General features: G+C 55.2%; 1 protein-coding gene across 1 annotated transcript in view; it reads right to left on the bottom strand.

Moving 5' to 3' along the window:
- Window positions 1-22127, bottom strand: part of CHST3 (carbohydrate sulfotransferase 3) — a 38215-nt gene extending 16088 nt beyond the window's left edge. The window contains exon 1 of the mRNA XM_058298992.1: window positions 21941-22127. The gene's annotated coding sequence lies outside the window, so the exon portion shown is untranslated. The remainder of the gene's footprint in view (window positions 1-21940) is intronic.
- Between the last annotated feature and the right edge of the window lie 1384 nt (window positions 22128-23511).

Here is a 23511-nt window from a genome sequence, read left to right as displayed (position 1 = left end):
TCGAAAAAACAAAGTAGGCATAAAGTCAATTATTACATAGAACAATGTTCATGTTATGATTCAGAGCCAAAAAACCAGACACACCAGTATCTAAAGTATATTGCGTTTTTGTAAAAATAAAAAATAAAAAGCATACATACATACATACTCAGGAAAAAGTCTGAAAATATCACCAGCGATTCCCGCTAGAGCAGTGGGTCCTTTTGGCTTCCCTCCTTCTGCTCATTGTCTCTGACTTTAAGGCCTGTGACCTTGGGCAAGACACTTAACCTCTCTGAGTGCAATTTCCTCTCCTGCAAAACGGGGGCATTTACAGCATTATTGCATCAGTGTTTATGAGATGATGCTGGTGGAACACTTAACCCGAGCCTCAGATGTCGTCGGTGGCAGCTAGGAAGGAACCGCGGGCCCCGTTCTCACAGACGTGGCACTTTCAGAGGCTTGCACTCTGTTGGTGTTGGAATGGGGGTCGTAGTCTCCCAAAACACCCAGCTGATGTTAATGGCGACCAGACCACCAGCTGTACATGCCCCTTGGGTGGGATGGCCCCCCTGCCAAGTGGCCCTGGGCACCCTCTCCTAGGGCCTTTCTGGCCGCACCTGGAGATGAACTGGCTGGCTTTCCCTGTCCCAGGCACTGCAGCTGCCCCAGGCAGGAGGCAGATACCCAGAAACACCATGGTCAGAGCCCTCAGAGATGCTCTCCCCAGTTCCCCGCAGGTGCGAGCTGTTCACAAGTGCCACGTGGCCCTCGCAGGGCCAGCAGGGACTGCGCAGGCTCTGAGAGGACTAGGCCTCAGGAACGACAGGAACCACAGTGTGGGGTGGGCCCAAGGAAAACTTGCAGAGGTGTCATCTCCCCTCTGACTGTTGTGAAGGGCGTGCTCCATGGACAAAATCATGCTGAGCAGTGGCCAAGGCTAGCAGCCTCACCTGAAGCTCAGCTTTCCAATTCTAGTTGTACTCTCTTTCCATAGTAGAATTCCAAGGGGGCATTTCTTTCTGAAAAGTTCAAGAGAAATCTCTCCTGTACACCACCCCACCAATCACAAGCAAACACAGCTCTTGTCATAGAGATGTAGAACGTCAGGACTAGGAAGGGATTCGAAATTTTCTTGTCCACTCTTCCTCACTTTTCACTTTTAGAAACTCAGACTCAGGGAGAAGAAGTGCTTGACCAAGGTCATACAGCTAGGTGGTGACAAAACTGGAAACAGGACCTAAGTCTCTTGTCTCCCAGGTTAGTGATGCCTCTGCCCAACTTTACCACCCTGGCTCTCATGGCTCACTCCATTCAGAAACCTTCAGTACAGGGATGGCAAATACATGGCATACATCCCACCACTCAGCAGTCCTGTGCCTGAGACAGACATTACTAATCAATCAGCATCCTATTTTTAGCTAAGATTGGATGTAGCCCCATAAATCTTCTCAATGCAGTGCCAATTCATTTGTCTTTGGCTTGAGGTAAAACCCATTCTGCTCTCCCCCTCCCCCAATTTAGAGAATCTCCATTGGCTACCAAACAAAATTCCTCACTAGCCCCTAATTCAGCATTCTACCATGTGACACCACACTGCCAGCCCAAATCCCAACTCTCCTCTACATAAACCTTCCATTCAAGCATGCATGCCCATGCATTCTGCCCTCCAAACCTTTAATTTTTAGCCCATAAGGACCTTAACTGAGCAAAGCACCACAAGCCACAATTCTTTGTGAGGATGCTAAAAATAGTTAAAGCATCAAAGTCTGCAAAAATTTTACTTTTTGAAAAGAACTGCAATGAATGCAGGGTTATCTTTAAAATTACACCTTTCTCCCTTGCTTAGCTGAGCTTTCATGAATAAGAGAGGAAGTAGAGTTATAGCTAGCTTAGGAAATTGCACAGAACCACTGCGATTCACTCCACACCACAGCTGGCAAAGATCTTTAAACATCTAGTTTTATATTATTACATGCTTTCATATGTTTTTATGAACAACAGCCAAAAATACAGGAAAAAAAAAAAAAGTATTAGGGCTTCCCTACAAAATGTTTTTGGGTTCTGGACAAGTCCCCTGGAGTGTGAACATAAATTACTATGGGTAGTACAGCAGAAAAAGGTTCAGAGCAACTGCTTAAAGAGAGCACATAAGTACAAATCAAAATTATATGCAACTGGCACAAGGACAGGCATATAGACCAAAGCAATAGGACTGAGAGTTCAGAAACAAACCTGCACATCTATGGCCAATTGATTTTGACAAGGGTGCCAAGTTCACTCAATGGGGAAAGAATAGTCTCTTCAACAAATGGCACTGGGACAATTGGATATCCACAGGCAAAAGAATGAAAGTGGACCCCGACCTCACACCATATACAAAAATTAATTCAAAATGGAACACTGACCTAACTAAGACTTAAAACTATAAATCTTTTCAAAGAAAACATAGGAGAATTTCTTCAGGACCTTGTTTTAGACAACAGATTCTTAGACTTCACACCAAAAGCATAAGCAACAACCAAAAAATTGATAAATTGAACTTCATCAAAACTAAAAACTTTTGTGTATCAAAGAACAACATCAAGAGAGTGAGAAAACAACCTACAGACTGGGAGAAAATATTTGGAAACCATATATCCAATAAGGGTTTAATATCCAGAAATATATAAAGAAATCCTATAACTCAACAACAGAAAGACAACCCAAATTTTAATGGGCAAAGGACTTGAACAGACATTTCCTCCAAAGGTGTACAAATGGCCAAACAGCACATTAAAATATGTTCAACGTCATCATCATTAGGAAAATGCAAATCAAAACCACAATGAGATACCACTTCACATCTACTAGGATGGCTATTAATTTAAAAATGGAAAATAACAAGCAAGAATGTGAAAAATGGGGATCCTTGTACATGGTTGGTGGGAATGATGGGAAACATTGGCAGGTAGGTTCTTCTTCCACTTCTAGGTATACACCGATACATGCTATAATGGATGAACCTTGAAGACATCATGTTGAGTGAAATAAACCAGACACTAGAGGATAAACATTATATCATTTCAGTTACCTGAAATAACTAGAATATGGAAATTCACAGAGACAGAAAGCAGATTAGAAATTACCAGGAGTGGGGAGTGAGGGGAGGAATGGGGAGTAATTGCTCAATGGGTACAGAATTTCTGTTTGGGGTGATGGAAAAGTTTTGGTAATGGATAGTGATGATAGCACAACATCATGAATGTAATTAAAACTACTGAATTATATACTTGAAAATGGTAAAAATGGGGGAAGTGAGAACATTTGGGAAAGTACCTAATGAACCTTCCAATGATAAAATCTCACATTCAACAAGTATTATCCATTTGAGCACTTACTCTGGGCCAAGCATGGGACCAGGCCTTGAAAAGAGGAGGAAATGACACAGTCCCTGCACTGGAAGACTTGATGCTAATGTTTATTAACTTGAAGCTAATGTTTATTCTGAAGCAGGCACTATTCCAAGCATCTCATGCACATAAATGTATTTCATCCTTAGAACAACTCTCTGAGGAAGGTAGTATTATCCCCAGCTGTGGTGGCTCATTTCACATGCCCGCCTGGTTAGGTTATGGTGTCCAACTGTTTGAAAGCAACCAAGCACTGGCCCGGTTTTGACTGTGAGGGTCTAACATGGTCAGTTGACTGCATCTACGACTGGTCCCGTCCACCACCAACAAAGGAGCTTGCCCTCAGCAATGAGGGATGCCTCCTCATCTGGCAGTCAGAACGGAGGAGTTCTGTCTCTTCTTCAGCCAGCTGGGGAATACAACTTCACTTTCATCAGAGTTTCCAGCTTGCTACCTGCCCTACAGAGTTGGGATGTGCCAGATTTTATAACAGAATCACCTTTTTCAAAGTTCCCAGTTTGTGGCCTGCCCTAAATACAAACTTGCCAATCCCCACAGTTACATAAGCCAATTCCTATAAAAATCTCTCATTATATATAAATCTTTCATTATATATAAATATATTTAAAATCTCCTGTTGGTTCTGTTTCTCTGAAGAACCCTGACTAATACACCATCTTACAGAAAACAAAATGAAAGCAAGGAGAAGCAAAGCAACTTGCCCCAAGTTACATGGCAGAGCTGGGATTCGAACGCCCAGGCAGTCTGGCTGCACAGGCCACGAATTCCATTACTTTGCTGTATCGCTGAGCAAGCAGATTTAGCCAGAAGGAAGGGGCTGTGCAGCAGTGGGCAGAGCAGAGTCCTGGTCAGAACACAGTCTTCCAGGACCTGTCACCACCCTGGCTCTGTGACTACGGATGACTCTCCGGACATCTGTGTCTCATACTCCCCAAGAAATACACGGGGCCCCAAATGCAGAGTTCCTGGAGAGTCTTAGAGGGAACGTGCTTTGCAGGCACAAGGCCACTGCCGGCCTCCCAGGAAATGGGGGCCTGCTGACCGCTCCAGATAAGTGGCTGTTGCTGGCCAGGATGACAGGAAGTAGAGTGCTGCTCCTGGCCCTACCCTGGGGTTTTGAATGGGAGTCCAGAGCCCGAACACCAAGCAGGCCCGAGAGTCTGAGGAGTAGAGGACACCAGCAAGAGTGCCTCATGGGCTCCACTCCTCCAGAAGCAAGCTCCAACTGCCCCAGCATTCCAGGGGTCACGCTGGCCCCTCTGTCTTTCCAACTGGTCTCCACTCCAAGGACACTAGGATAGAACACGGCAGGGCTGGGATTTGAACCATGTCTGTCTGGCTCCAAATTGGGGGCAGTGTGGGCAGCTGGAGAGAGCAGTGAATGAAGGTCAGGGACACCGGAGTCCTCCCTACTCCAGCTCTGCACTTGCTGTGACGTCACTTCTTTCCTCACCTGCAAGGTGGGGCTAGTGAGAGCACTCTAGTAATTTCCTATTGCTGCTGCAACAAACTTCCACAAACGTAGTGGCTTAAAACACCGCAACTCAGATTTATTCTCCTACAGTTCTGAAGGTCGGAAAGCCGAAGTGAGTCTCAGGGGGCTGAACTCAGGGTCGGCAGGGCTGCTTTCCCTCCGGATACTCTGGGGGAGAATGTTTCCTTGCCCTCTGCAGCTTCTAGAGGCCGCCTGCTTTCCTCGGCTTGTGGCCCCATCCTCCCTTTTCAAAGCCAGCAAAGGCTGGTCGAGTCTTTCTCAGGCTTCATTGCTCTGGCATTCCCCTTCCACAGTCAAATTCCCCTCTGCTTCCCTTAAAGAAGTCCATCCTGATAATCCTGGACAATCTCTCCACCTCAAAATCCTTCATCACACCTGCAAAGGCCCTTTCGCCCCATAAGGGAACCTAGTCTCAGGTTCTGGGGATGTGGACGTGACAGCTCCACGGGGCGTTGTTCAGCCTACCGCAAGCACCTGCCTCACTGAATGGTTGACAACAGGCGAAGCAGAGCCCGGTGTGTACCTGATGGGAGGCCGGGGTGCACAATCCCAGCTGGGGCGAGAATCACTTTGGGAGCTTTTAAAAAATACCAGTCAGTGGCTGAGCTCACCCTGAAGATTCTGAGGAGGGGGTCTGTGCCTCTGAATTGTCAGCTCCCCAGGGACTCTCTGGGGGAGCCAGGGCTGGGGTGACTGTAACCAGCGCTGAAGTCAGAGCAACAATTATCAGTATTCCCCACGGCTACTTAACACCATAACTCAGGGCCCAGGAGCTGTTCAATAAATGTTCGTTGGACTGGACGGAGCTGAATCAATCCTGGGACCCCGACTGCCCTCTGGGTTAGGGTGAGAGGGGCAAGGGAGGAGGGGCTTCTCCCTGCTGTCTCAGGGTCCAGAGAATGAGGTTCTGTGGGTAGACAGAGGCTGAGGCCTCCAAATCAACCTCACACCCAGAAACTGCGGCCCGGTGGGCTGGCATCCTTCCTGCCCCAAAAGCCCAGTCAGAGGGGGCCCAACCCGGGCAGAATTCCACCATGAAAGGGCCATTGTTAACGCAACAGAGGGGCTCTGTGCCCATTTAACACTTCCCCTCTTCGTGAAGCTGCTCCCAGCCAAAGGCTGACTTCTGGGGGGCTGTAAGGCTGGGGAGAGGGCCGTGGGGGCCCGAGCTAGTGTGAGCAGGGGGATGGGGGAGCAGAGGCTACAGAGGAGGAGGATTGGGGTTGGGGGCTGAGAGCTCCCCGAGTAGGAGGACGGAGGCAGGGTGAGATACAGACCAGTCTCGGCATTCCGGCTAAAGCTGGGAATCCCGAGGCAGCCAATAACCTCCCAGACCCCATCCCAGAGGCAAGGGGGGACGGCCTGGCGGTGGCCACGCTCGCCCCACTTTCTTTCCTTTAAAAAAAACAAAAAGGTGAACTCCACATAGTAAATGGTTCCTTTCACGGCCTATAAGAAGAACAGTGTTTTCCAGCTGAGAGGACTTTATGTTCCACGGGTTTGGGATTTGAGAGTCAGGTCATTCCACCGAGGCTGGGCATAAACATTCCTTGGCTTCCAGACCTTTCATCACTCCGCACTTTCTATCAATAGTGCAAGCCGGCTTCCAGGAGGGAGAGTGTTTAAAACCCCAAAAATGCCTGACCGGCATTCTCAGAAATCTCGGAGACCCACAGTGCTTGTGCCACCGTCAGCAGTTCTCATCTGCTCAGCAAAGCAAATGCCCGGGGGGTCTCTGCCAAGGGAGCATATTGCCTTAAAATATATTCCAGGAAGGTGGATCTCAAAGTGGGGCCCCGGGGACGGCAGCACCAGTGCCACCTGGGAGCTTGCTGGAATTCCAGTTCCCCAGCCCAGATCCACTGGGTCAGAATCCCTGGGGACGGCGCAGCAAGCTGGTTTAACAAGCTCTACGCGATACAGGGCGTGCTCAAGTTTGAATATTGCTGGTCCAAGTGATATTTTTCAAAGTGGTTGTGAAAGCACTTTGGTGGATCCGACAAACTTTTGTTTTTTTAATAGGCGAGAATTTTAAAGAAGAGAAAACATCAGAGCGCATCACAGTATAAATATGAGTTCCATTAAAACTTTCGTTTCTGCCTTGTGTGTGCCTGTGTCAGATTTTCGTCACAAACAAGGATGAAAGCCACTGTTCTAGAGCCAGAATGAACTAATTTAGACTGGCTCCCCTTTTGTCATATTTCTGAATCAGTGAGGTTTTAAGATCCTGGCGTGGGTCCCTCGGGCCCCACGCGAGGCAGTCGTGCAGGGGACTAACACGAGAAGGATGCGGCAGGCAATCTTTCCAAAGGAATCCTTGCTGGATCTGCTCTCAGGGCAGACAACTGCTTTACGATGCTGGCCTAAAAGGAAATTACATGGTGTATTTTTCCCATTCCTATAGCTTTGTCCCTCCACTGCCTCCTCCTTCTATGTACAAGTATCTAGAGAATTGTCTAGAAGTGTGTGGACCAAATAACTAATCGATTATATGTCTGGGTAGTAGGCGCATGGGTGATTTGTTATTTTTCTATCAGTATTTACCCATTTTGTTTGAATTTTGCATGTTGAGCATTTATTACTATTATAAAAGCAATATAGTTGCTCCTTAAACAAATACAAAGCAGGGGATGCATCTCTTTGTGGAAATTCACAAGAGGGAAGGCACTCCCAGAAGGGAGGGAGGCAGCCGTCAGCCCTGGGCCAGCACCTGCTAAAATGCCACCTCCTCCCTGTCTGTGCCTGGCCAAATTTTACCCACCCCTACGGCTGAGCCCCTACGGCATACATCCCCTGGGCAACCCTGCCCCCACAGCCATAGTCTCCAGGGGAGACTAGCACCGACCCGCCCCCCCAGCTGTCACCCTCTCCCTTAGCCCTTTCGTGCCTCTTGTGTGAAGGCTGGATCTATAACCTCTTTTCCTTCATTATCCAGATGAGACACAGAGGTTCAGAGGGCTAAGTGACCTGCCCAAGGTCAAAGAGCTGGAGAGCAGACCTCAAGCACATTGACCCCTAGCACCATTTGTCTGGCTGCTTCCTGCCATATTTATCACTTTCCACCTTCACTAGAGTTAGGTGCATGGGCTGTCGGGCAGCCTCCAATAAACGCGGAGGGCAGAGAAGGAATTTGTTCCAGGGCCAAGGAGAACCTGGTATGTTGTTGAACCTCCCCGTGACACTGGGACCCCAAGGTCAGACACGGGGGATGGGGGAAGAAGCCTGGGGGAGGGGCCCACAGACCTCACCAGCTGTGCCTCCAACTCCTGCTTCTGGCCCACAGGTCAGTGCTGACCAGGGACTCTCAGAGGGGCTGCTCCCTCATGGCCCTCAAACACGGGCTGCTGTGCCCCAGCCTCCTTGTCTGTAAAAAGGGCACAAGGACAGGACACGGGCGTTTTGAGGACTCCAGGGTGAATATCTGAAAAGCTCCCAGAGCAAAGCCTTGCACCAAGTAAAGCGCACAGAGGGCGGCTTACTGTTCTGACTAGTCTGGTTATTGGAGCCGGGGGGAATGAGGGGTCACCCACCTGCTACCTGCTGGGGGAAGTGAGCTGATCTCGGAATTCCTCGAAGCCCTCCAGGGCAGCCCTGCAGTGGGGTGTGGAACCCGTGACGGGCCGGGCTGCTGTTTGGAGCACAGCTGAGCATCTTCTCCTGTGTGACCCGAGCAGGTGGCCGGCCTGCCCCGCCTCATCCCTCCTCTGTCCAAGGGGACAGCGGTGCTACCTCACAGGGTTAAACGACAACGCTCATAAAATGCGTGCCACGGAGCCTGGCGCAGAGGCAGGCATCAATCCGACACGGTGGTAGTGCTCCTCTTAGCGAATGCTGCACGGACTTCTCCGTTGGTGGCTCAGAGCCAGGTCTGTGGGAGACACTTCAAAGCTCAAGCTTTGGGGATGGGGCAGGGGCAGGGGGGGGAGCGGTAGTCTTTGGTCACCTGCAGGATGGGCGTGGCGAAGGGCAGGCCCTTCCTGTGGGAGCCCCAGCCCTAGGGAACTCGGATGATGGACATGCAGTCTGGCCGCAGTCTGGCCGAGGGGCAGCCTGGTCTAGCCACATCACCACTGCCAGGTCCTGACACATCAGCTGAGCCCGCAGGCCCCAGCTGCCGCTCCCTGCCCAGCCACCAGGAGGGGAAGGAGGTGGAGGGGCCGGACGGCTGGGTTAACCCAGAGCCAGGCCTGCAAGCCCAGGGAACTGGCAGGGGCTGGGCCCCCCCAGAGCCACAGGGGACGAGGGGCTGCCAGCTTCCCCGCCACGCTGTGTGGGTGGAGTCAAAGGTGACTGCTGAGGGGCGGGGGCCTGGGAGGGGGCGGCCACTTAGCAATGCTGGTAGGTGATTATCATGTTAACAGTCCTCAGGCAGAGTTGGCCTATTTCCAGGGCCCATTACTTTCCAGGTGGTGCCTCGGTTTACCTCATGGTAGAGCAGAGAGCCTGACAGAGTAGGATTTTAATGGTTTTAACACTGGATAGTTTAAAAATAAATAAAAATAAAACTGGACAGTTTAAAAGCAGTTTACACCCAAAAAACTCATAATGCCGGCTGCTTCTGTAGAGAGACCTGGGTGTCTGGGGCAGGCATGACATAGAGACTTCACCATATGTTCCTCTGTGTACCTTTTAAAATTCGGACCATGGGCATGCCTTACTTATTTTATAAAATTAAACTAAAAATAAAATGAAAGTTAGGTACCAGTTTTCTACTGGTAGAGGCAGAGGCAAAATCTTTTGAGGTTAGACTCCTCGTGTTAAATAGTTCCTTTAACAGGCTTTCAAATGTCAGTAGGGGCAAAACCAAAGTCCTATTTCAGAAAGGAAAACTTGGGGACAGTGACAAGCAAAACTGCTCCTAGAGTCTGTTTAAAAGTTTACCTTCTCTGAAAGAAAAGTGACAACTCTCCATAAATTATTATTGTAGTCATTGGGCCTGAGACAGAGGATGATGGGAGTGACGGGTTTGGGCTCCCCTCACTGCCGTGGCGGGAGGGGTGCCCCCCACCTGCTGAGGGGAGGGGGGCTGATGCTGGGGAATCACCCGGACCTCACAGAGGCATTCCAGACCCTCTGCCGCCACGGGCATGGCCAGGGCAGGGTGGAGCTGGCACCAGGGAGAGAAGGAACCTGCCCCCAGGCCTGGCAGAGGCCCCTCTGGCTTCAAATGTGTGCCAGGAAAAATGGTGACTCATCGCCCGAGGGAAAGAAGAGCTTTTCTCTCATCCCAGAGGGTCATTCGCCCTGTAACAGAGGGACCCATCTGACGACGGACCACAGAATGAATCAGAAACGCAAGCCTGAGGACAGGGCAGGCTCCTCAGTGGAGCCAGCAGCTCCGTCAGCGAGAAAGGGCCTCTCTGTCCCTCTCTCTGAAGATGGAGTCCCCATTCCTCCTCTTTCTGGCCGAGGGTGGCTCAGGCAGGCCAAAACTTCCCTGAGCCTCAGTGTTCTCATATGGAAAATGGGGATAATCACGCCTCCCCAGCAGGGCTGTGGTGAGGTGAGACCAGCCCTGCCTCCCAGGCTGTGCCAGCCGCCAGCTGCAGGGGGCAGGGTGGGGGGAGCTATGAGCACAGCAGCAGCTGCAGTGGCCTGGGCCCCCAGCCTGACCCGTTCTCTTTGTCCGGGTCTGGGCCAGGTGACAGTACAGGCGCGCCTCTGAGCTCCTGTGCTCCTTCCAGAGAGGAGAGGCAATGGGATTTTAAAGAAACCCCCGCACCCCACCAGCCACATCAGAGGATCTGCGTGGCCAAGGAGGCTGGGTGCTCTCTGCTGCCTTCAAAATGGATCTACAATCTCCAGGAAGCTCTGGGGCGTGACCCACACTCAGATGAAAACTCCTCTGGCACTTCCTATCTAAACTGCACAATTTGGGAGGCTTAGGCTGGGTACACCCCACTTCTTACGGTTCTCTGGTGGCTCCATTGGAGGCTGGCTGGCAGAGCGGCAAGAGCATGGGCTCTGGGCTTGGGCAGCTGTGGGCTGAGCATGGGCTGTGTGACCTTGACAAGCTACTCACCCCTGCACCTGTAAAATGGGGTACCTCGGGCAGTTGGACTGATGCTAAGAGAGTTCTCTGCCTCTGGAGGCTGGTACGTAAAGATGCCTCAGATTCTCAATGGTGTCCTCTGCGGATACTCAGCTTCTGGATCTTCTCTAGGACGTGGCAGAGTGCTGGGCACACAGCTCAACTAAGCTTTGTTTTCAGAAGTGATTCCAACAGAATAGCAGGCACCATTCTCAAAGGAAAGTAACCGTAAAACCTGGACACAGGAGCAGGTGTACTTCAGTGGCTGAGGACCTGCTTCCCAGGGTATGAGGTCCCGGGTTCAATCCCCAGTACCCTCTAAAATAAAAAAAAAAAAAATTAAAAAAAAGAAGAAATGTGAAGGAAAAGATAATTAAAATAACTGTTACATATCTATAAGCAGAGCGGGTGCAGCTCAGTGGTTGAGTGTCTACCTCACATGTAAGAGGTCCCAGGTTTAATCCCCAGTACCGACTAAAAATTTTTAAAAAAATTGACACAGGCTCATGAGCTGTCCCCTCTCCACCTGGCATCCCAATTAAGGGGCTGGTACGGAAGCCTGTTTGAAAGCTCTCTGCACCCATCACCTCTTTCAGAAGCACTCAGACATGGGACTGGGGTGGAGGCTCTGGCAGGAAGGGGAGAGGTGGGAAAGTGGGAGACAGAGGCTCAGGAGGGGAAGCCAGGGCAGGAAGTGGTGCAGCTGGCCTGGCCCTGCTGCCTGGGGCGAGAGACTCTTCTCAGGGCTTTTGGCCCCGAAACGAAACCACCGGGAGAACTACAGGGGGCAGACCGGCAGGTAGGCGGCAAATGGCAGGCGGCAAGACCCAGTGATGTCATGTTTTTCCAAAATGACTCAACGGCTTGCCCCGGGCTGTGACCAGCCGGCTGTGTGCTCAGGCCTCCAGACCTCCCGGTCCTCCCGGCCTCCAGAAGTGCCCTGCATCTCTCCTTCCCCTATCGCCCCCTGCCCTCCCTGCCCCAGAAACCCGAGCTCTGCTCCTGGCTACGAGCCCAGCCTAGGCATGTCCCCCACACGCCCCTGCCATGTCTCTCCAATCTCCGTGTTGGAGAAAGACTGAGTGCCACGCGGCACCTGGTTTCATCCTGGTTTCATTACTGCCACTGACTTCTCCTGACTGAGTGACCTTGGGCGGGGTACTCGACCTCTCTGAGCCTCAGTTTCCTCATCTGTAAAATGGAGTCATTGCTAGTAACCTTGAAGGTTATATCAGGCTTACTGAGCATGTCTGTAAAACACTTGGCAGGTACTGAGTAAATGGAAAGTATGACATTCAAGACTCTTCTATGATCTGACCTCAACTTATCTTTCTAACTGCAATTTTTAAGTCTTAAAAAAATAAAAAGGGAAACGGACTTGGCCCAGTGGTTAGGGCGTCCGCCTACCACATGGGAGGTCTGTGGTTCAAACCCTGGGCCTCCTTGACCCGTGTGGAGCTGGCCCATGCGCAGTGCTGATGCGCGCAAGGAGTGCCGTGCCACGCAGGGGTGTCCCCCGCATAGGGGAGCCCCACGCGCTAGGAGTGCACCCCATAGGAGAGTCACCCAGCGCGAAAAGAAAGTGCAGCCTGCCCAGGAAAGTGCAGCCTGCCCAGGAATGGCGCTGCCCACACTTCCCGTGCCGCTGACGACAACAGAAGCGGACAAAGAAACAAGACACAGCAAATAGACACAGAGAACAGACAACCAGGAGAGGGGAGGGGAGGGGAATTAAATAAATAAAAATAAATCTTAAAAAAAAAAAAAAATAAATAAAATAAAATAAAAGTCTCACAGCTAACCTTTGTTAAGTGCTCACTGCTCTAAACACTAATTTATTTTCCTATCACCATGTGGTAGGTGCCATTAGTATTTCCATTTTACAGATGAAGAAACTAAAGGACAGAGAGGTAAAGCAACTTGGCCATGGCCACACAGCCAGTAAGTGGGAGCTGGGTCTCCCACACAGGCAGGCTCTCTCCAGCACCACTCCTTCCCTCCTTCCCACTTTCTCTCCTTCACGCATCCTACACGTTACAGTTCAGTCCCACCGGATCCCTACTGCTCCCTGCATGCACCCTGCACTTGCCCCTCTCCAGCTTCCCCCTGGATTCCCTGCTTCACTGAGTGCCCGCCTCCTCCATGGAGGCCTTCCTAGGTCCCCACTCACGGTCACCTTTGCCGGCTCGTCACAGCTGGCCCTAAACAAGTCTCCTCTCCCCTTTCCAGCCTGAGGGACCTCCCCTGACCCCCTCCCTCTGTCCACTCGACATGGTTCATGCAGGAGCAGGCACACAGGACCCTGACAGACGATGCCCGGCCAGCCCCCTGGTGTGGGGGTGGTGTGGGTCAGGAGCCGGCACTCAGGGGGCCCCTGCTTCTGCAGGCGCGGCTCCGAGCACTGGAGCTGGAACCACAGAGCCGTTCCTCCCCCCGCAGGAGGCAGGCGTCCTTCTCTCTGCTCAGGGAAATCGATGCACCCCCCCTGCCTGGAGGTTGGGACTGGACCTTGGAGAGGTTTATGGTCATCCACACTGGGGACAGGACCGGCCCTCCCTTGCTGGAGGCGCTGAGAGGTGAGGCCCATATTCCAACAATCCACCCGCCCAAGTAATTCAAAGGGGAGCCCCTGGGAAGGCAGGAAAGGGTGGGGTGGGAGGGGATCTCAGGCCCATGACCAGGAGAGGCCATCTGGCCTGGGTCCTACTCTCTGCTTCCCGCCCCTGTTCCACGCATGGCTCCTGGCCCATGCCAGCGGGCCCCTCCCGCTCCCCATGCCCCCCACCATCTCTGCCCAGGCGCAGTCCCTCCCTGATGACAACTTCCCGGGCTCCGATTCATCCTCCCAGCCGGCAGCGCGGGGGTGAGGCGGGGAGTGGATCCCTCCTCCGTCACGGCTCCAGGGCGGGCACACGAGGGCGAACAGGCAGGCGCTGTCCTGCCCTCGCTGAGCGCACGACCTGGCAGAGACCCCAGACCACAAAGCCAGCAGTCTTACGAGAGTGGGGTGCAATGTGGTGACAGGGGTGCACAGGCAGCCACGGGGGAGGACCACTGCCCTGGGCTTGGGACGGGGAGGCTTCTGGAAGAACGTGCCATGTATGCTGAGACCCGAAGAGGGGGTGGCCAGAGGAAAGGAGGGAAGGGGAGGGGTCTGGGCCCCTGGTACGGCTCCCGAGAGTGGGACGTATGCCTGGGAAATAAGGATGCTGGGGACACCTGAGCACTGCGTAAAGGTGGGGGCAGGTGGAGGAGACGCTGGGGAACCAACACCCCCTGGAAGATCGCACTGGGCACGGCTCTTTGCATCCCCAGCAGCTGGGTGCTGGCGCCGGGGTGCGGTTATCATCGGGGAGACTGAGGCCACCACGCTAACTTCCGCTCCCTCCACAGGGCCTCCTGAGACCGGGTCAGGGCAAAGCAGATGGCCAACGCTGCAAAAGAGGCCTTGAAAACATCTGCTAAGCGACCGAGGCCACTCACGAAGGACCACGGGGTGCATGACTCCATGCACGTGAAATGTCCATAAGAGGCAAATCCACAGAGAGAAACCCTAGATGGTGGTAGCCTGGGGCTGGTGGGAGGAGGGAGAAAGGGAATGGAGTGGCTGCTAGTGCATACGAGGCTTCTTTTTGGGGGTGATGAAAATGTTCTAAAATTGCACTAGGGGGACAAAAGAATAAAAATTAAAAATTAAAAAAAAATTGAAGTAGGGGGTATATGGGAACTTTCTGTACTTCCTGTGCAATTTTTTCTGTAAACCTAAAACTTCTCTAAAAAATGAAATCTACTTTTAAAGGACTGTGTTCGATTCAAACAGTTGTGCAACTATGTGACTATACTAAAAACCACGGAACTGGACACTTTAGGTGGGTGAATTATAGCTCAATAAAGCTGTTATTTTAAAGAAGAAGAGGTCGTTGTACAATCCTTTTTTAAGGCCCTGCCCTGGTCAGCCAGTGGGTGCTGGAGTCTGGTGCAGAAGGCTGAGGTTCAAACTTTTGCCTGCCAGACCCGACGCTACCCCGATGCCCCCTGGCTGGAGCTTCCTGGCGAGAAAGCAGCAGCGCGCCCCGGCCGCGGTTACTAAGGGCGCGCTCTGCGTGCCTCTCTCCGCCCAGTCTCAAACAGGACAGATGCACACGCAGGGGGTGTTGGGGCAGGGTTCTCAGCAGGACCCCAGAAGCCAGGGGACAGGGCTCGCACCACCAGCTGTCTGTCTAGCTCTGTTTTCCCATAAAAAGCACCTGCCCCAAAAGCTCTGGAAGCAATCAATGAGCGACTGCCCCGAAGGCCCTGAGACAGCGCCGGGAGGGGGTTGTGTCTAGCTGCTGTTATTATTTTCTGGGTACAACAGGGGCTGTCCTGGCTCCCCCATTCTTAAGCCCTGCCCCCGGGGTTGCTGTACCAGATTCAAAAGAAAGAAGAAGAGAGAAAACAGCATCTCTCAGAACAAAAATAAGATAAGGCTGCCTGACCTTTGTGGTCACGAGCGTTTCAGTCGTGGGGCGACTTCCCCTTCCTGACTCACAGGGTCTAAGTTTCTAAAGCTGGGGCCCTTCCCACCAGTCTATGCTTCCCCCGGCGGTGACAGACCCACCGGCTTCTTTCTCTCCGGCTTCTTTCTCTCCGGGCTCCCTGAGGCCTGGGCTCTTCTCCAGGGCCCAGCCAAGCGCCCGGCAGCCCCGCCCCGTGTTGTCTGAGTTGTGAAATTCCTCGCTGAAAATAAGTGCCGCCTCAGCCAGAGGGGTGGCCGGTTTGTTTTCAAAATATTTCCTCAGATAGCACTGCTTTGGCTCAGACGCGTTAGCACTTTCCAGAATCCTGCAGATGGCGAGGCAGCTGGAGAGGAAGTGAGAAGAGGGAAGGGGGGAGGAGAGCACTGGAGCCGGGACCCAGCCTCAGGTAGCCGCGTGGGCTCGGGCGCACCTGCGGGACGGGGAGTCCCTCGACCTGGAGATGGCAGCTTTCAAGCTTCCACGCCGGTGAAAGCTGGGTGTGCAGAGAGGCTAACTCGGGAGGCCCTTGAGGGGTCCCCACTAGACCTGGGGCTCCGTGGGGCGTAATCTGAAAACTCCTGCTAAAGGAATCACGTGCTTCTTTGGAGGCGTTGTGGCCATGTTGTTTCAAAATAATGAGCTTCCTGAAGGAAAATGAGATTCTCTCTCTAAAAAATTCTGATTAGATTCTAGTACAGAGAACGTGACGTATCCTGGAGAACGAGGTCTCAGAAAGAGACTGATGCCATCCACTGCTGAGTCTCTGGGTGTCCCTCAGAGAAGGCTTGTGCACTCAGGTCTGTGACTTCCCGGGAAGGAGCGTGTGGTGAATAATAATTTTAACACCTACGTAGCTCTCACCAGGGGCAGGCACACTTCTAAACTCCCGTAGATTAATTCATTTACAGTCCCTCACCGAGATTACTATCACCAACCTCCTCTGATGGATTAGGACACTGGGGCCCAGAGAGGTTAAGTAACTTGCCCCAGGCCATGCAGTTATGAAGCAGTACCATAAACCTTTGAGCATGGGCAATCTGGCTTTAGATTCTGTGCTCTTAACCACTACATAATTTGGCTTTCCGAATGCGTGTGTCCCTGTTCGTGTACCTGTGTGCGTATACGCAGGCACGTGTGCCGGCAAATGTTGTTGCAGTAGGCATCTGTAATGCGCCCGGCTGTCTCTAAGTGTGGGGTACCCGCGTGAGGGGGCAGGATATTTGTGCATTTCTGCCCACGACGACATGTGGCTGGTCCGGGAGTTCTGGGTGTGCGGGTCGGCCCACCAGCACCCCCCACAAGGCTGCAGGCTGTGATGCTCACCCCACAATCCCCCTCTCTGGCAGGTGGCAGCAGCAGGAAAAAGTGGCTCCCCGTCCTGGAGGCAGGATTCAGAGCCTTGAGGCCACAGACCACTCCTGAGATGACGGAGGTTTCGGGGTTTGCTGACCCAGCCCGGCACAACCACATACACTGGAGAGGCCCCTCAGCCACTCCTGGGGAGGTGGGTACCGGGAACTGCCCCCCGCCCCCAGCGCTGGTCCTCGCCCTTCTCACCAGGTGCCGGGTTTTAGAGTTGATCAACCAAATAAATCAAAGTTACTAAGTTACACAAATTTACTTCCTATCCCAAAGACATAGTAACACACGCTAGTGCTTTGAAACTTCTTTACATCAGTGGCGTGACCTTATACCAACACCACCATGAGCTGATATGACTCCTGCTAAAAGCAAAGAAACCTGACATTTTCGTTAATGTGGGAAGCCCCGGTAAGGTAAATGTATTTGAGGGTTTCTTTGCAGGTGGGCCCCCACCTTGGGGGCTCTGACCCACCCACCCCAAACCAATATTTAACATGCAAAGCTTCCTCAGAATGCCACAAGACTGGGGGAAAAAAAGCCCCACCATTCTCCACCATCAAAGTCAAACACAGCCACCCCCAGCCAGGCTGCGCTCTGCCGCGCTGAGCGGGGCACGCTGGGAGACTCACTCAGGGCCAGGCCGAGCTGGGGCCCTCACGCGGCCTTTTCTCCCACACGCTTCTGCACACTCTTCTCCCGTGTGTTGTGCCAGGGTTCCTTTTGGGGCAAGGACTGGAGGCTCCCAAAGTCAAGGAGGAGGACTGGGGGGAAGGAATGGAGGGGTCCTGGGGGGGCCAGGAAGGAGGGAGCTGGCTGAAAGGCAGCTGTGAGCTGGGTGTAGCCACGCGAGGCCACCTCAGGACTTCCCAGGCTGGCTTCTGAGGGTGCTGTTTACTTGCGGCGTTCAGGAGAGGCTGAGCTCGGAGCGCGTTATTTATTTTCCGAACTCTTCCTTCAAATCCTTTTCAGAGAGCCCTCCCGAGCCCCAGCACAGATTTCCCAGGGGCCAGGGAAACCACCGTCCCTCAGTGCACAAGCCGCCTTTGTGAGGAGGCTGGGGGGCGCCTCGAGAGGGAGGTGTGTGATTAGGAGCTCCCACGGCCGCCCCCGCCCCTCCCTCCACCCTGGCAGGCGTTCCAGAAGCACCCACCAGATCTGGGGTGATGGAGAAGGAAGGCTGAAGCCTGTTCACCTTCAAGCACAGGACAAACCGTGCAGGCCTGCCAGGGGCCACCCACACCCAGCTGTAGGAGCCACGCATTTGGTGCAGGCAAGCTCCATCTCTATCCTCTCTAGGCATCAGAGAAGAAAGGTGGCGAGTATCGTTTCTGGGAAAGGAATGAAAAGGAGGGCGGTCCTGCCCTGTGTGACTTTGTGAAAGCCAGAAACCTCTCTGTGCCTGTTTCCTTGCAGCTAGGATCCCCTCTGCTCCCCTGCTTTCCAGTTCCCCAGCCTGGGCCCTCAGGGTCCTTCCCTGGGCTTCCTTCATCCCGTCCCCCCAATTCCATGGGCCAGACACGGGCAGAGCCAGGAGAGCAAAGAGAAGACTCCTGGCCCTCGGGCCGGGCAGCTTCTTCCCACACCCAGTCTCCCTTCTCCACTCCGGGCAGCAAAAGAGGAGGCAAGGGCTCCAGGGTTGCAGCTCCGCCGCGTGAAGGCCCCTGGCACTCCCACAGGTAGGCTTCCGTGGAAGGCGGCAGGGGCCGGCTGGGCAGTGCCAGTCCTCTGCTCCTGCTTCCGTTTGAGGGTGCCAGCTTTCCCCGTACTAGAGACCCCTGTATCACAGGCTTTTGGGGCAGAGTTGGGGACGGGGGGAAGAAATGGGCCTTTGCCCCACAGGGTAACCCCTATCAGCCTTCAGGGTGGCAGAGAACACCAACCAGACTGAGACCTCAGCCGCCCGGGTGGAAGCGGGGCCTGCTCGCTGTTCCCTGGCTCCCCCGTGGGGTGGGAGGCACAGGTCCGCCCCGTGCACCAGCAGGCCTCCCCCACCCGAAGGATCCCTGGGCGGAGGCCTCCGCGAGCCCCCACTGTGCCCCCTTCTGCTCTCGTGACCGCGGCGCACTCAGCCTCACTCCCTCATCTGGAAGGTGGGACCACCACGATCCCGTCCCTCGGTGAGGGGTGTGTGTGGCCGGGTCAGCCACGTGGCCCTCCCCTCCACTGGCTGCCCTGCCTCTGCCCCAGCCACCTCTCCTGAGGACCAAACACCGCGAGGAGCGCAACTCTACGGTGGGGGAAGACACCAGCGGGAGGTGGCAGGTGCGGGCTGCTTTCCCCAAGTAATAGATTCCCTTGACGAGGCCAAAAAGGGAAAGGAATACAATACAGAATCGTTTGAAGATGTTTCTGTTTACCTGGCAATTTCTCCCACCTCCGAGGAGGGCGACACCTGGAAGCTTTGTCCCTGGAAGCTTCGTCCAGCCTAGATAAGCCGCTAATCATCTCTCACCTGAATTACTGCAGCATCTCCTTGTATTCACCCGAGCCCCCTCTCCCCAGGCGTTTCCTGACTGCTGATCCACTGCTCCCAGCAGCCTAATACCACCTGGCTTTTGACTCCCTGGGCCCATAGTACAGACCAGACTGGGCAGGGCGCATGGAAAAAGAGGCCCCGGGACCAGTTTCTCCACCCATAAAACAACGTCCACATTAGTAAGTGGCACCAGTGTTGTTTCCTTGTTGCCATGGAGAACTTAGAGACAGTCTGGCATGGTGGAGACAGTGTGGGTTCTGGAGTCAGACTGCCCAGGTTCAAATCTTGGCTTTGTCCCTCACCAGCTGTGTGACCGGGAAAACGTTCCTTAGCTTTTCTGAGCTCTGGTTTCCTAATCTTTAAAGTGGAAATAAAATGCCAGCCTCACAGGGATGTAAGAGCTTAGTGAGATAATGTATGTAGAGCCCCGATTCACAGAGGGAATAATTAAGGTGGAAAGGTGATATGGAAAGGGACTGGCTGCAATGTTTAACCTGAAATTGGGGGTGGTCAAACTCAGGCCACCCCCTCTCTCACTCTGGGGCCACAGTCCTTGGCACTGCCCACAAAACTTGCTCATCTCTGCATTAAGGCCATTGAGAAGCTTGAAATCTGCACTGAACATGAGCAGAGCTGTTCACAGGGGTGGGGTGGGAAGGGTACATTTCTCTGTGATTACATGCCCAGGCGGCCCCCACACCCTTGCCCGCCTCCTTTCCCACAGCAGTAGGGAAACGTTCCCAAGGCGGCGTGCAGGCCCAGCTGCAGGCCCATGGGATGTTTCTGCTCCTATGGGAAGCTCGCGCCAGCTGGCACAGAGGACCCCGCAGCGGGGCTCTGCAGGGACTGTGTGTGACCACCCCTCCACCTACCGCCACCAGCACAGCTGTGGAGCCATGCCCTTGCTGGAGACACAGCTTCATAGGACCCATCTCCAGCCAGCAGGAGCCCGAGAGAAGAGCACATGACCCCTCGCCCCAGTGCTACGTGTTCCCATGACTGTACCCCTAGCACATGCCTGCAGCCTGGCCCAAGCCTTTCTCCCACTTATCCACTCCTCTCCCCTGGCTAGGAGATGGAAGGGTGAATGGCATCGAGGCCTCTACCGACTACAGGTCTAAGGTTATTCTAACTAAGCTTGTAAAGGGCCGGGGGGGAACGGGTGGCCCCTAGGCAGGAGCCCCCTCTCAGAAAGGGAGATCCTGTGGTTTTTCTGCAAAGGGCTCTTTAGTCTTGTCTGAACCACGTGGGGCTATCTTAGGTCCAGGGCACACCAGACGGGCTGTCACCGAGTCACCTCTGATACTGACCCTCAGGCCTCCTTTTGGACCCCAGGCTGATGCTCAAGATGCCTGCAGGCTCTCCAGGGCTGCGGTCGCAGCAGGCTGCAGGTGACAACGAATTCCCCAAACACTACTCCAACCATGCAAGCCCCACACCACCCCCAGCCTAGCCAGAGGCAAGGAGGCTGCCCCTCTCAAGGGCAGCAGACGCCAAGGACAAGACACAAGTCCCCGAGGCCAGCACCTGAGGCACAGGGGAGCAAGCTGCTTGGGCCACTTCACCAAACAGATCAGGAGGACTCCCTGGAGCCACACGGGGATCCTTCGCCTGCAGGAAGACAAGCCCCGCACAGGCTCACGGAGGCTGGCTCATCGTTGAATCCACAATCAGTATTAATGATTGGTGTCTTGATTCACCAAACAACTGCTTATTGAGTATCCCTTACGTGCCAGGCACGGTGCTACACCCAGGAAAGTCCCTGGGCCCCAGGACACCACACATCAGAAACCAAACACCTCTTCAGGTGCAAGGAAAATGATCAAGGTTTCAGAGAACCCTCGGGCTTCTTCAAGAGCCTGGAGTCTTAACCCCAACCCCGCCCCATCCCGGGGCCGGAATCTCCTCAGCCCTTCCCAGTCTGGAAGTCCCTCCGAGGAAGCACATCCGCTGGAGGAAAGGGTGGCCGCTTCCCACGCAGGCCGGCTCACGGCCCCCACCCGCCCGGCCGAGCGACCCCGGCACGCCGGCTCTGAGGTTGTGAATCACTCGCTGCTCTCGCGCGGCCTCGCCTCCGGAAGGGCCGCGCACACCCAGACACATCACCCAGACTCCGAGCTTCCACACCGAACCGCGCGCCTGACCGGCCCCGGGAGCCGAGACCGCAATGTCCGCTTTCCCTTCCTCGCCCCTCGGCCTCGGGGTCCCTGCCACCACTTTCCACCACTCCCCTGCCCGCGGCGCTCCGGGGACTCCTTCTCCCCGGGGGGGCTGCAAAGACCGCGGATTCGTCCGAGGGGCCGGAGGACGTGCCTGGTTGAAGGCTCAGACCTCCGCGCTCCCAGGGCTGTAAACGTCTGTACGTGGCGTGTGCGCGGCCGGGGTGGCGCGCGCTCCGAGCGTGTGCGCGGCGGGTCTGGGGGCTGAGTGTGGGCGCGCCCTGTGCCCCCGGCAGCGCAGCGTGGATCTGGGGGGGCAGCGCGGCCGTGGGCTGCGGGTGCCTGCGTGGGATTCGGCCGGGAACTTCCTCCCTCACCCTCCGCTTCATCCCCTTCTTCCCGCAAAGTTTGGCGCGCGATCCCGACCCGGGACAGCGGGGGTTGGGGGCTGCGGGGAGGAGGAGGCGCACGGCCGGCGGCCTCCCCGGCCCTGGAAGCGATTCGGGGGCGCCGCCGTTCCACTTACCCCGGCCGCCGAGCCTCCTCCGGCCGGGGCGGAGCCGACTCCCCGCGGACCTCCGGGACGCGACGCTGGCAGCACAGGCTCGCAACTTCTCCCTTCGCTCGGAGGCTCGCGGCAGAAGCGGCTCGCAGGCGCCAGCTCCCGCGCGGTCCCGGCTCCGCGCCGTCCCGGGGGCGGCTGCGGGGAGGGCGGGAGGCGCGGCCCGGCGGGTCCGCACGCCCGGCGGGAATCGGCGCCAGGCGGGCGCCGCGCTGCGCGGCGAGCGAGCGAGCGGTCCTGCCCCGCGCCCTCCCCGCTCCGGCGGCGGCGGCAGCGGATTCCTGAACCGCGTCCAAAGCGCCTGCGGAGCCTTCCTTCTCCTCCGCCTCTTCTTCCTCACCCCACCCAGCTCCCAGCCCTCCGCGCCCGGGAACTTGGGAACAGTTGGCGAAGTTGGCGCTGCCGGGGCTGCGCGCCGGCCGGGTCGCGGGGTGGAGGGAGGGGAGCAGGGGGAGGAGCTGGGGGCGGCGGATGGGGCCAGGCCAGCCCCCGCCCCCGGGGAGCCGAGTTCTCAAGGACCCCTCTGTGGGCCTTTGTTCCGGGCGCTGCACCTCGGCCCGCCCCTCCCCGGGGACTCGCTCCGGGCCGCTCCGATCCCCACCCCCTCCCGGCGATGCTGGGAGGAGCTCCGGGCCCCTAGAGAGGGGCGGGAGGGGCGGGAGGGGCGGGGAGGGGGCTGTGGGGCGGCTTCACGCTCGAGAGCCCCCAGGCCGTTAGCGCCCCTCTCCCCAGGGAGACCCCACTGGCTACGTGGGTCCCCGACCGTCTCTGAGGGGCTTCTTCCCGCCCCCTTCGGATGGGGGCTGAGTGACGGTCCCCTGGGCTTCGGAAGACCACACGCCCCTCTCTGGGCGGTAACAGGTCCCCCACCCTCGCCAGCCTAGGACCGACCGACGCCAAGACCGCCGGGCCCGAGCCGCTTCGCCTTCCCTTCTGATCCTCCCCGCCAGCAGCGCCTCGCTCTGGGCCACCGAGGCCGACCTCGCCAGGAGCTTGGCAGGGGGGACTCGGTATTGGAACTTACACCGAGTATTGGTGGGAACGTACAGCCCGAATCTTGCTGATGCCGGCGCCTCCAAAAACGCGGGGGATGGCTTTTATTCCGGCTTCCCGGGCTCTCGCACGGGACTTCCCAGCACTCAGCGGCGGGAGCCGGTGCAGGCCTGAGACGGTGGTCCTGACGTTTAATGGGCTAGGAGAGGGGTCAGGCACAATAAGGCATTTCCTGTAAATGAGAAGTAGGGAAACCCAAAACATCAAAAGCCTCCCTCTGCTATTCTCAGCGTTTATAGATGAGATGGCCCCCAAGTGTCTGCCTTAGGCAGCAGCTGAAGTGCCAACGGAGCCGAGCGGGACCCCGGCCCTCCCAGGAGCCAGGGCCCACCGCTGGTGGGAGGGAGCAGTCCCTGGCCAGAACCTGGGTCTAGGCCAATTAGAGCCTCCACCAAGGCTGTGCCTGGAGGGGACCTGACAGGTGAATGACACGATTTGGGTCCTTCGGTTCTTTTACCTTCAATCCTGGGGCCTGCTGAAGT

This window comes from Dasypus novemcinctus, chromosome 6 (assembly GCF_030445035.2).
Source record: "Dasypus novemcinctus isolate mDasNov1 chromosome 6, mDasNov1.1.hap2, whole genome shotgun sequence".
Taxonomy (NCBI): domain Eukaryota; kingdom Metazoa; phylum Chordata; class Mammalia; order Cingulata; family Dasypodidae; genus Dasypus; species Dasypus novemcinctus.
The sequence above is the reverse complement of the archived record's forward strand: the minus strand, read 5'-3'. Positions and strand labels throughout refer to the sequence as shown.